Source organism: Apium graveolens, unplaced genomic scaffold (assembly GCF_009905375.1).
Source record: "Apium graveolens cultivar Ventura unplaced genomic scaffold, ASM990537v1 ctg5971, whole genome shotgun sequence".
NCBI lineage: Eukaryota > Viridiplantae > Streptophyta > Magnoliopsida > Apiales > Apiaceae > Apium > Apium graveolens.
This window is the reverse complement of record NW_027419176.1, coordinates 109,568-122,974: the sequence shown is the minus strand read 5'-3', so window position 1 is coordinate 122,974 and position 13,407 is coordinate 109,568. Positions and strand designations below refer to the sequence as shown.

The 13,407-nt window shown below is 36.9% G+C and overlaps 3 non-coding genes across 3 annotated transcripts; 1 reads left to right on the top strand and 2 right to left on the bottom strand.

The window, feature by feature from the left end:
* Positions 1-498: 498 nt before the first annotated feature.
* On the top strand, positions 499-605 carry LOC141702953 (small nucleolar RNA R71). The gene has a single exon (XR_012567309.1). It is a non-coding gene; the product is annotated as a small nucleolar RNA R71 (small nucleolar RNA).
* A 4,811-nt stretch (positions 606-5,416) lies between these two features.
* LOC141702954 (small nucleolar RNA R71) lies at positions 5,417-5,523 on the bottom strand. Its single transcript, XR_012567310.1, has one exon. It is a non-coding gene; the product is annotated as a small nucleolar RNA R71 (small nucleolar RNA).
* Positions 5,524-7,364: 1,841 nt separating this feature from the next.
* LOC141702952 (small nucleolar RNA R71) lies at positions 7,365-7,471 on the bottom strand. Its single transcript, XR_012567308.1, has one exon. It is a non-coding gene; the product is annotated as a small nucleolar RNA R71 (small nucleolar RNA).
* Positions 7,472-13,407: the final 5,936 nt, after the last annotated feature.

The window sequence follows — 13,407 nt, the reverse complement described above, 5'->3', positions numbered from 1 at the left end:
TACTGTTTAGCTGGGTACTGCTGATAAGGCTGTTGAACCGCATTCTGAGCATTGCTCCAACTGAAATTAGGATGATTGCAGTTATTGGGATGATAGGTGGTTGGCACTGGTTGTTGCGATCACTGGAAGTTGCTCACGAACTAAGCTGATTCACTAGAAATTGCACACTGATCAGTCTCATGGGCACAAGCACAAAGCTCACAGACACTAGCGATTTGATTTACTCCATAATTAGCCAAAGTTTCCACCTTCATTGTCAAAGCCTTAAGTTGGGCAGCGATAGCAGTAGTTGCATCCAAATCCAAAATTCCTGTGACTTTCCTCTGAGTCAGTCTCTAGGAATAATTCTGGTACTCATTAGCAACCATCAGTTCAATAAGTTCATAAGCTTCATTGTAGCTCTTAGCCCATAAGGCTCCTCCTGATGCTGCATCAAGTATGGGTTTAGAAGTAGCACCCAATTCATTGTAGAAGCAATTAATAATCATCCAATCAGGCATGTCATGGTGTGGACACTTCCTTAGAATCTCCTTATACTGATCCCAAGCTTCACACAGAGATTCCCCTGTTTGCTGAGCAAACTGGGTAAGAGGATTCCTGTTTTCTTATTTATTTATTTTAATTCAAATTATTTAATAATTTAAATCTGAATTTTTGTTTTTGATGTTATTTGTATGATTTGATGGCTTAATCTTGTAGATAATTTTGTCCTGGTCATTTTGGTACGTTATATGATTAATTTGGAGTTCAATAACATGTTGAAATTGATGTTTGATTCTCGGGATTAAAAATTAGGGTTTATAGCTTTGAATGTTCTCAATTGAAATTTGGTTATTTCTGTGTTTGGGGTTAGTACTTGAAATTGATTATACCAAGTTGTAGATTGTGGAAAAACAAATCGATTGGTATATTTGAAATTAACAGACGATTCACGGATTGTTCTAATCAACCTCGCCAGATTCTGGGGAACTCTCGCCGCCGGCGAGTGTTCTTCATGATTTTTTGGTCGTTTCAGGCACGGTTTGATGATTTTGTTTACAGAATAAAGATCGTCTCATTTTTCTCTACAAATTTGCACCTTTTGGTCAAGTTCTGGGCTCGAATGAGATTTCTCGGCGAGCTCGGGGTTGCCGACCGTCGGCGTGGGGCGGGGGGAAGATGGCAGAAATGCCATTTGACCCCCCTGGTTTGTTGAATTTTCCAAATGAGTCCCCGGAGTTTTAAAATTTTGCAAAAATTAGATCCCTGTTTTATTTATTTATAAAGATTATACTTTCTTTTATAATTATTTTCAGAAAATGTTTTTACTTATTTTAAATCAATGTTTTCAATTCTGAAAATTATTTTTAATTCTAAAATAAATCTTAATTAATTATTAATTAATTTTAGTTGATAATTAATTATTTAATTAGTCAATTAATTTAAATATTAATTGATTAATTAATTTAATTAGTTATTAATTAGTTATTAATTGATTATTTAATTAGATTTAATTATTTATCTAAATTTAAATATTCCAAAAAATAGTTTCGAGCTTTAAAATATTATTTTAAATTATTTTCAAGGCTCGATAATTATTATAAAATTATTTTAAAATCAAATTCGGGTGTTCGAACCCTGTTATTTAATTATAAAATGATTCGGAGACCCGTTTAATTCCAAAAAATGTTCAAAATTTTGTATTAAATACCTGGAAAATCATTTTAACCCCGAATATTCTTTACATGATTATTTTAATTGAATATCTTACGTGCTACGTGTTATATGTGATTTTATTAATATTATAATATGACTTTATGTGTATTGTTTGACGGTTTTATCATAACTTTCAATCCGTACGTCGGATTTGGGTGAAATGAAGGGTAGTTAGAAGCTTGCAACGAATAGAACCAGATGAGAATGAATATTGATAAATAGATGTGATGTTTAATAGAGGAAGTGAAATGTAGGAAGGGAAAGCAAGTGGTCAGTGAGTGGGAACCAATTGACAAGTACAAGTAGAATAAAAGCGAGTTGATAAGGCAAGTTTTCTGCTCTTCATTGTAATATAATTGCAAGTATTCCTAATTGTTCTTATTCTATATTGCAAGTACTTTGAAGTACTTAACCCTAAACCTTGATTCCTATTGATCTTGAGCTGCAAGCCTGATTTCTTGTAAACCATTGATTGTTGAATTCCTGGATATACCACTCCACAAATACATATCTACCACATACTGATTCTTGATACGAGATTGCTTAAGATACCAACCCTTATGTCTTGTATAACAGAAGACCAATTCTTGTAACCTTGAACCTTTGGTCTTATGCTTTTTGATTCTTTCCTTGATTGAAAACCAATCTTTATGACTTTCTTGTTATACCTTCATGGAATTATGAATCACCCTACGATTCAAGATAAGTTTTGTTTATGATTCAGCTTATTAAAATTTCATTGTTTATCATGTTGTTATTATAGAATTGGATTGTTTTTAAATATGGACCAGATTCGTGGTCGGACCAGATTCATGGTCATAATAGGCCAATGTGTGCCTTGGATCCAGTATATAGAGCAAAGTTGGGAGCCTTGCTCGGGGTTAGTGCGTGACTGATCAGCAGCCTAACCTTGGTTTTTAAAATAAAAGTTAATATCCAATTCTAATTATTACTTATCAGGAAACTTGATTTCTTATATCATCTCAATTGATCATTGTTTAATCTTAGTGTTGTCATAATAACTTGCTGAGCTAGTTAGCTCACTCTTGCAAATCTGTTTATATTCTTTTCCCTTGAAAAAGGAAACAGGTGGTAGTAGAATCCTGAGACAAGTGTGCGAGCTAGGTATCTAGGTTGAGATGGAATAAGCTAGCAGATGATGTTTGGCTTAGTTTGTGTTAATAGTTTATAAAAAAGTTTACTTCCATTGTAAGATAAATAAATTGGAATTTGGAATATTTGTAATATAAATAAGGTTGTAGCTTGTGGGCATACTTTAAACTGCTTCAATCCGTGGATAATGGTAAGTAGGGTCATTGCATATATATTATTACATTCATAAACAAGTTTAAATATGGTGTGTGTGTGTGTGTGTGTTGTGGACCCCAAACTTCTGACCCGAGTTTGGAGGGCTCCACAAAAGTGATTGATGAGTAGAACTGTTACATGAGTACAAGTAAAGTTGGAAATCATCTATGATAAGGCAGGTACTTCTAAACCTTTCTTGCGATATATTGAAAATATTTTTGAGCTTTCTCGTAACACTTTGCTAGTATTCAAATAATTATGTTTTATATTGTAAGTGCTTTGAATCATTCAACCTCGAACCCTGTTCACATTACTTGATCTTTGAGCGGTAAGCCTTATTCTTCTAAACCCTCGATTTTTAATTTCCTAGAGATTAAACCATACAAATACAATAGTACTCCACAAATACGTATACACTATACACCAAACATGATAAGTGGAATTTATTTCCACTTAGAATGCTTCGTAAAGGCTCGAATTGGTGTTTTGGACTCAAGTTATTGGTATTTTTGATGTGTTTTTATGTTTGTGCATTATAGGCATTAGTTGGATGATTAATTGAGCTTTTCACGGAAATATGCTGAAAAGAGGCCAGGATTGGAAGCCAAATCCATTTCCAGGTTGTAGAGAATTTCGAGAGCTTCGCGTGGACTGCATATTCATCGAATTATGATGAGCAAAAGTTACAGTAAAAAGAAGACAAGGCTAAAAAATCCAGGGAGCAGAAGAGCAGGGCGCCCGCGCCATTTGCGGGGCGCCCGCTCAGGAAGAACAGAAGTGTGGCGCAAGCATGCCATAAGAAGGACAGCCGCGCGGGTCCATTTGGCAAAAATCCTGATTCTTCTCTGATTTTTAGATTTTGAAGCCCATGATCGTCCTAAGCCTATATAAACCCCTAATTTGATGTTTTTAATAACAGGGTGACCAGGAAGAGCAATAAGAAGACCTAGAGATCACGAGATGGCTACGGAGAAGAAGACATTTGTTTTCTTTAATATAGTTGATACTGTGATGCTTGTTTTCGATTTATCTTTGAACCCTAGTACTCTTATATTGTTTATTATCATGTTTTGGAACCCATAGTGACGATGAGTTTGATTATGAACTGATCATTGTCATGAGGTTTTAACAGATTTATCTATGGATTTAAATAGTTAATTGTTTTATAATCCTTTGCGTGTGGTGATATATGATTTCCTAGTATTGGTTGTGCTTATTCGTCTTATGTGCGTTACAGACATATAAGATAGTTTATTAATCTCTATTGAAGTGATAATGAATATATAGATTTAGAATTTGCTATGCTAGCATAGGCTCATGTATTTATTATGCATGTATTTAATATGCATGATTCATAGGTAATTTTAATCATCTTACTTGCCCTATATAATCATGATAGATAACTTGTTCATTAAACCTTTATGTTGTCAAATTCTATAGACATATAGGGTCTCAACATAATTGGTGTCTATTCAGCTTCTATCTATTTTGTGGATGTCTGGTAGTAGGGTATTCGTACAACAAAAGTTGGCGTTTACTAGTTTCGTGTTATCTGATTAGTTGTCATCACCATTGCATGCTAAGTTAAGAACGATGATTTTGAATGAAGTAGTAATGAAGTTAGAATCCCATTTTTATCTCATATAGTTAAATCAACCTTTTAATCTCTTAGTTAATTACATGTTTGTTTAATCTTAGTTATAAACATCTCAACTTGTTATTGTCTTAGCATTGAGCGATATCCATACCATTGTTGCATAGGTGCATAGTCTTAAATTAACTAAAAAGAGTCTATGTGGGTACAAATCTGATTTATATCTTATACTACTTGCGAACGCGTATACTTGTGTGTAATTTTAGTGTGTATTTCCGCCTTAACAAGTTTTTGGTGCCGCTGTTGGGGACCCGGTGTTAAATTTAGTTTATGTGTTTGTCATCGGTGGTCGTTAAAGTTCACTGACTCGGATTATTTTCTTACAAGGTTTACTTTAGTAGTCTATTTCATTACTATAGTTTTTATTGCAATGGGAGAACCAGTAGCGAATTTGAAGGCTTTGATGGATTATTCTCAACCGAAAATCAATGACATTCAGTCTAGCATTGTCCGACCAACCATTATTGCTAATACCTTTAAAATCAAGTCTAGCACGATTCAATAGGTACAGAATTCAGTCCAGTTTGAGGGTTCTCCAACGGAAGATCCCAGTACACACATTAGGGATTTCATAGAGATCTGTGACACCTTCAGGTCAATGGTGTGTCTGAGGATGCGGTGAAACTAAGACTGTTCCCATTCTCTCTGAGGGACAAGGCTAAGAACTGGTTACACTCTCTACCAGCAGGTTCTATGACTACTTGGGAGGATCTTGCTCAAAAGTTTCACATTAAATTCTTCCTTATGGCGAAGACAGCTGCAATCAGGAATACTTTAACTCAATTTACGCGACAATTGGGAGAATCTCTATGTAAAGCTTGTGAGGGCTACAAGGAGATGCTTAGGAAGTGCCCTCATCATGGAATTCCTGATTGGATGATCATCAATTGCTTCTATAACGGTTTGAGAGCACAGTCAAGACCCATGCTCGATGCATCATCAGGTGGAGCATTATGGGCAAAGAGCTATGAGGAAGCTTATGAGCTAATTGAACTGATGGCTGCTAATGAATATCAGTATCCAACCAGAGATTGCCACAGGGCAAGGTAGCAGGAGTTCTTGAAGTGGATACACCTACGACTATCACTGCTCAACTAAAGGCGTTGTCTATGAAGATCGATTTTCTAGCTAACTATGGTGTTAATCAGATAACTAGAGTTTGTGAGCTGTGTGCAGGTTCACATGCGACGGAGCAATGCGCTATATCTAGTGAATCAGCTCAGTTTGTGAGCAACTTTCAAAGATTGCAACAACCAGTTCCAGACACTTATCTTGATAACTGGAATCATCCTAACTTCAGTTGGAGCAACAATCAGAATGTGATGTAACAGCGGTTACAGCAGTTTGGAAACAAGCAATTCAATCCTCATGGTTTTCAGCAACAATTTGCACTAAGGCAACAGTTTCATCCAATGGGAATGCAACAACAAACTCATAGAGGTGCAAGTCTGTCTTAAAATGAAAAATCTGAATAGGAGTTGAGGCTTATGTGCAAAACCCAGGCTCTTATATGCCAAAGCCAGGTTATTTCTATCAAGACTCTGGAGAACCAAATAGGGTAAATTGTTAACGCCTTATTGAATTGACACCCAAGAACACTTCCTGGTGATACAGAAGCCAATCTGGGCAGAAGGAAAGTTAAAGAACAGGTGAACGCCGTCACCCTGAGGTCTGGAAAGGTCACAAGCTCCCAAATTCAGCAAGACAAAGAGTCTGAAAATTCTGTCCAGAATGCAGGTGTGTCTACACCCTTGCCAATTCCATAAAATGAGATTGTAGCTGAAAAAGTTGTGCAGAAGGATGCCGAGGTGGAACCAAAGAAGAAAGATATTGCAAACAATCCTCCTGAGGGTAATACAGGGGATAAACAAGTCTATCCACCTCCGCTATTTCCTAAAAGGTTTCAAAAGCATAAGTTCAACAAGCAATTTGCCAAGTTTTTGGAGGTTTTCAAGAAATTGCACATCAACATACCGTTTTTAGAAGCTCTAGAATAGATTCCTAGCTATACGAAGTTTATGAAAGGTATTCTCTCTCAGAAAGTGAAGCTCGATGAATTAGAGACCGTTGCTCTTACGGTGGAATGCAGTGTTGTGCTGCAACAGAAGTTGCCTCTGAAGCTTAAAGATCCTGGAAGCTTCACTATTCCTTACACTATTGGAAACTTGTCGTTCGAAAAATGCTTGTGTGATTTGGGAGCTAGCATCAATCTGATGCCCTTGTCCATCTTCAAGAAGCTTGGTCTACCTGATTCGAAACCGACATACATGTCTTTATAACTAGCTGACTGTTCCATCACTTATCCGCGAGGAATAGTGGAGGATGTCTTGGTTAAGGTGGACAAACTCATCTTCCATGCTGATTTTGTAATTTTGGACTTTGAGGAAGATAAGAAGATTCCCATTATCTTGGGGAGACCATTCTTGGCTATAGGCCGAACTTTGATCGATGTACAGAAGGGAGAGCTTACAATGAGGATTCTAGATCAAAAGATCACCTTTAAAGTGTTCAAAGCAATAAAATTCCCAACTAATGAAGAGGAATGCTTTAAAGTAGAGATGGTCAATTGTACAATTAGGAAAATCTTTATATGAAGCTTGGGAGCGCTACAAGGAGATGCTTAGGAAGTTTCTTCATCATGGAAGATCTTACTTAAAAGTTTCTCACTAAATTTCTCACTAAATTTTTCCCTATGGCAAAGACAACTGCAATCAGGAATGCTCTTACCCAATTTGCGCAGCAATCAGGAGAATCTTTATATGAAGCTTGGGAGCACTACAAGGAGATGCTTAGGAAGTGTCTTCATCATGGAATGCCTGATTGGATGATCATCAATTGTTTCTATAACGGGTTGGGAGCACAGTCAAGACCCATGCTCGACGCAGCATAAGGTGGAGCATTATGGGCAAAGAGCTATGAGGAAGCTTATGATCTAATTGAACTGATGGCTGCTAATGAATATCAGTATCCAACTTAGAGATTGCCACATAACAAGGTAGCAGGAATTCTTGAAGTGGATACAGCTACGGCTATCACTGCTCAACTAAAGGTGTTGTCTATGAAGATCGATTCACTGGCTAACTATGGAGTTCATCAAAGGACGAGTGTTTGTGAGCTTTGTGCAGATTCACATGAGATGGAAAAATGTGCTATATCTAGTGAATCATCTTAGTTTGTGAGCAACTTTCAAAGGTCGCAGCAGCCAGTTCCAGCCACTTATCATCCCAATAACCACAATCATCCTAACTTCAGCTGGAGTAACAATCCGAATGCGGTATAACAACCTTATCAGCAGTTTGGATCTAATCAATTCAATCTTCCTGGTTTTCAGCAACAGTATGCACCAATACAACAACTCCAACTTCAACACTACCCGCATGGAAGTGTAGGTCAATCTGCTAATGAAAAATCTGAATTGGAGGAGTTGAGGCTTATGTGCAAAAACCAGGCTCTTATATGCAAAAGCCAAGCCGAGTCTATCAAAACTCTAGAAAATCAAATTGGGCAGATTGCCAATGCTGTGTTGAATCGACAACCTGGTACACTCCCTAGTGATACAGAAGCCAATCTAGGCAAGAGGGAAGTCGAAGAACAGATGAACGCAATCACATTGAGGTCTGAAAAGGTCCCGAGCCCCCAAATTCAGCAAGATGAAGATTCTGAAAATTCTGTCCAGAATGCAGGTACGTCTGCATCCTTACCAATTCTAAAAAATGAGATTGTAGCTGAAACAGTGGTGTTGAAGGGTGCTGAAGGATGCTTAGGTGGAAACAAGGAAGAAAGCTGTTGTCAACACTCCTCCCGAGGGTAATACAGGGGAAAAATAGTTCTATCATCCACCTCCTTTCCCTTAAAGGTTGCAAAAGCAGAAGTTGGATAAGCAATTTGCTAAGTTTTTGGAAGTTTTTAAGAAACTTCACATCAACATACCTTTCACTGAAACTCTTGAACGGATGCCTAGCTATGCAAAGTTTATGAAAGGTATTCTCTCCCGAAAATTGAAGCTCGATGACTTAGAGACCGTTGCTCTAATAGAGGAGTGCAGTGCTGTGCTGCAACAGAAATTGCCTCCGAAGCTTAAAGATCCTAGAAGTTTTACTATTTCGTGCACTATTGGAAACTTGTCGTTCGATAAATGCTTGTGTGATTTGGGAGCTAGCATCAATATGATGCCCTTATCTATCTTCAAGAAGCTTGGTCTACCTGATCTGAAGCCGACATATATGTCCTTGCAGTTGGTCAATCGTTCTATTACATATCCACGAGGCATTGTGGAGGATGTGTTGGTCAAGGTGGACAAACTTCTCTTTCCTGCTGACTTTGTAATTCTTGACTTTAAGGAGGATAAGAAGATTCCCATTATCTTGGGGAGACCATTCTTGGCTACAGGCCGAACTTTGATCGATGTGTAGAAGGGAGAGCTTATAATAAGGATTCTAGATCAAAAGATCACCTTTAAAGTGTTTAAAGCAACAAAATTCCCAACTAATGAAGAGGAATGCTTTAAAGTAGAGATGGTCGATTCTGTAGTGAATTCGGAACTTGAGCAAGTGCTAAGGTCGGATACTTTAGAGAGAGCCTTGACAGGGAAATCTGATAGTGAAGGTGAAGAAGGAGAAGAGCAACTGCAAGTTTTGGATGCACCTCCGTGAAAGAGGAAGTTGGATATGCCATTCGATTCTCTTGGGTTAGCAGAGTTGAAAATTTCTCAGGAGCGTTTTCAATTATCTATTGAAGAAGCTCCCACACCTGGGCTCAAACCACTGCCTGATCATTTGAGTTATGCATTTTTAGATACACCCCCTGACAAGGGGTTGGAATATATCTATGATAATCTAAAGGGTGATTGGCCGGTTTCTCCCGTGCTTATAGATGGTCTTTTCATGCGCAGCAGGCAGTTGATAGAACTGGTGTTGATGATGAGCAGTACAGGCGATTGACTAGGCGTATGGAGGCCATGAACGATATTCACAAACATTTTGCTGAAGATTTGACACAGGCTCTGGGTACTGTTTTTCGAGACACTGGTGTCGAGGTTGATTGGCCACCTGATCCTCCACCCACGAAGAGTGATGATCCTTCTTCTTCCGAGTAGGTATGCCTTGATTCCTTGCTATTACCTTCACTCAGAACAGTGAAATTTTTTAAGTTTGGGGGTGATAGTTAAGAATTATATGTGTGTGAGTCCATATAGATGCATATTCATGATAGTTTAGTTCATATAGTTTGCATATTTGTCATTTAGATTTTTGTTTTTGTTTTTATTTTGCGTATTTGTTATCATGTTAGTATGTTGCATATAGTTAATTAACATTATATCATGATCCCTTAGATTGCTTTTCCGATTAATTTGTAATGTTGATTCGAGTGTAGTGATGTCGTATAGAGGAATGTTAACTCCTAATGAATTGATTTGCATGCTAGAAACAAGAAAATTTTCACTAAGTTTTATAGGTTGCTTGAGTGCTAGATCATGATCATGACTTGTTTGTTTGTCGAGGTTTAATCACTTGTTTATGTCTAAAATTTATGCTATTCTCTTAGCGATGAAATAAAATGGATATTTTAAAATTGGAGAAAAACATTGGATATCAATGCTAGTTGTGGCTAGGCATCAAATGGCTAGTAGCTGACTCATATTTATATGAGTAGTCTAGGGTTGAGCGAGATGGAGCGAAACGCACTCGTTCAGAACATAAGAAAAAAAGAAAAAAAAGAAAAAAATATATGTGCTATGCATAATTGATCACGAGTGGACTCTTTAATACTCGAGTTATTAAGTTCTAGGGGACTTTGTGCCTAATGACCTAAGGCTTTTATAGTCTAGGTTCCGCTAACCTAACACTCACTACATGGGTATTATTGCATAATTCTTTTGTGGACCTCGCTCATTGCACGATCGAATAGACATGTTTGTGTTTTTTATGTGTTATCAATAAAAGCATGAATCCTTGTATAACTCTGATAAAATTGAAGTGTTGTCAGTCATTTTGTGTTTATCATTTATTCTGTTTATAACCTTGTGATTGTCTTGACGAGAGGTGAGTTATGTTTATTGATCTAGTTTTGAGAGTATATCTGTTAAGCAATTGCACACACACACGTTTTTGACTTGTTAGTTGATTTGTGGGATTTGATTAAACTTTGTGCGAATAATTGCATTCTTTGAGATGTTTCTCATTGGTTGGTTAAGTTATTCTAAGAAAATAGTTGCATTCATGCATTTTTGTTTTGTTCTCTGAGTCTATTTATGCTTGAGGACAAACATCGATTCAAGTTTGAGGGCGTGATAAGTGGAATCTTTATCCACTTAGAACGTTTCGTAAAGGCTCGAATTGGTTTTTTGGACTGAAGTTATTCGTATTTTTGATCTGTTTTTGTGTTTGTGCATTACATGAATTAGTTGGATGATTAATTGATCTTTTCAAGGAAATATGCTGAAAAGAGGCCAGGATTGGAAGCCAAAGCCATTCCCAAGTTGTAGAGAATTTCGAGAGCTTCGCGTGGACTGCTTATTCATCGAATTCTAATGAGCGGAGCGAAAGTTACAGTAAAAAGAAAACAAGGCTGAAGAATCCATAGAGCAGAAGAGCAGGGCGCCCGCGCCACATGCGGGGCGGCCGCTCAGGAAGAACAGAAGTGCAGCGCGGGCGCGCCGTGAAAAGGGCGGTCGCGCGGGTCTGTTTGGCAGAAATCCTGATTCTTCTCTGATTTTTAGATTTTGAAGCCCATGATCGTCCTGAAGCCTATATAAACCCCTAATTCGACGTTTTTAATGACAGGGAGACCAGGGAGAACAATAAGAAGACCTAGAGAGTACGAGATGGCTACGGAGAATAAGACTTTTATTTTCTTTAATATAGTTGATATTGGGATGCTTGTTTTCGATTTGTCTTTGAACCCTAGTACTCTTATATTGTTTATTATCATGTTTTCATTGGAACCCATGGTGACGATGAGTTCAATTATGAACTAATCATTGTCGTGGGGTTCTAACGGATTTATCTATGGATTTCAATAGTTAATTATTTTATAATCCTTTGCGTGTGGTGATATATGATTTCCTAGTATTGGTTGTGCGTATTCATCTTATATGCGCCGCGAACATAGAAGATAGTTTGTTAATCTCTATTGAAGCGACAGTGAATATAGAGATTTAGAACTTGCCATGCTAGCATAGGCTCATGTATTTATTATGCATGATTCATAGGTAATTTTAATCATCTTACTTGCCCAATGTAATAACGATAGATAAATTATTCATTAAACCTTTATGTTGTCAAATTCTATAGACATATAGGGTCTCAATATAATTGGTGTCTATTCAGCTTCTATCTCTTTTGTGGATGTCTGGTATTAGGGTATTCGTACAACAAAGTCGGTGTTTACTAGTTTCGTGTTATCTGATTAGTTGTCATCACCATTGCATGATAAGGTTAAGAACGATGATTTTGAATGAAGTAATAATGAAGTTAGAATCCCATGTTTGTGTTATATAGTGAAATCAACCTTTTAATCTCTTAGTTAATTGCATGTTAGTTTAATCTTAGTTATATACATCTTAACTTGTTATTGTCTTAGCATTGAGCGATAGCCATACCATTGTAGTATAGGTGCATAATCTTAAATTAACTAAAAATAGTCTCTAAGGGTACGAATCTGATTTATATCTTATACTACTTGCGAACGCGTATACTTGCGTGTAATTTTAGCGCGTGTTTTCGCCCTAACAAAACACTGGAACAAAATTCCTTGAACATATAGAGACTTAATATTCTACAACACCCTGAAACATCAAAGAACTAAACCTTATACAACCGTGAAACAATTGTTCATTTATTCTTCTCTAGGTTTTAAGCCATTCTTTGTACATACCCTGATATACTCTGGAAATACTTATGAATTGTTTCAAGTTCCAAGGTAAATGCTTTATCAATGATAATTATGATTCTATTTTATTGAAGTACAATGTTTATCATATTGAATCATTTTAGAATTGTATGGTTTTATAAATGTGGACCAGATTCGTGGTCAGACCAGATTCGTGGTCAGACCAGATTCATGGTCATATTAGGCGAATGTGTGCCTTGGATCCAGTATAGAGAGCAGAGCTGTGTGCCTTGCTTGGGGTTAGTGCGTGACTGATCAACAGCCTAACCTTGGTTTTTTTAAAATTAAAGTGAATATCCAATTCTAATCATTGCTTATCAAGAAACTTAATTCTTATGAATCATTTCAATTGATAATTGTTTAACCTCAATTATTGCTATTATGACTTGCTGAGCTAGTTAGCTCACTCTTGCAAATCTTTTTATGTTATTCCACAGTTAAAAAGGAAATGGTTGGTAACGAGGATTCCCAGACCAGTGTACGAGCTAGGATTCCAGGTTAAGTTGGATCGAGATAGCAGGAGCTTTACGTTTAGTTTTGAGTTATGTAAGCTTGTAAGAATATTTTCACTTTCAGTTGTAAGTTGAATTAGTTGGATTTGGTACGATGTAATAAAAGTTAAGATGGTGGCTTATTTTCATACTTTAACCAGCTGCGATCCGTGGTTATGGTAAGTAGGGTCATTACATATATTACTTTCATAAACATGTTTATATACTGGGTGTGTGTATGTTGTGAACCCCAAACTTCTGACCCGGTTTTGGAGGGCGTCACAGTGACCCTGTAGGTTATTATTACGTTGACAATAATTTTAATATCTCATATTAAAATTAGAGACAATGAGCGGCATCTAGTAACAT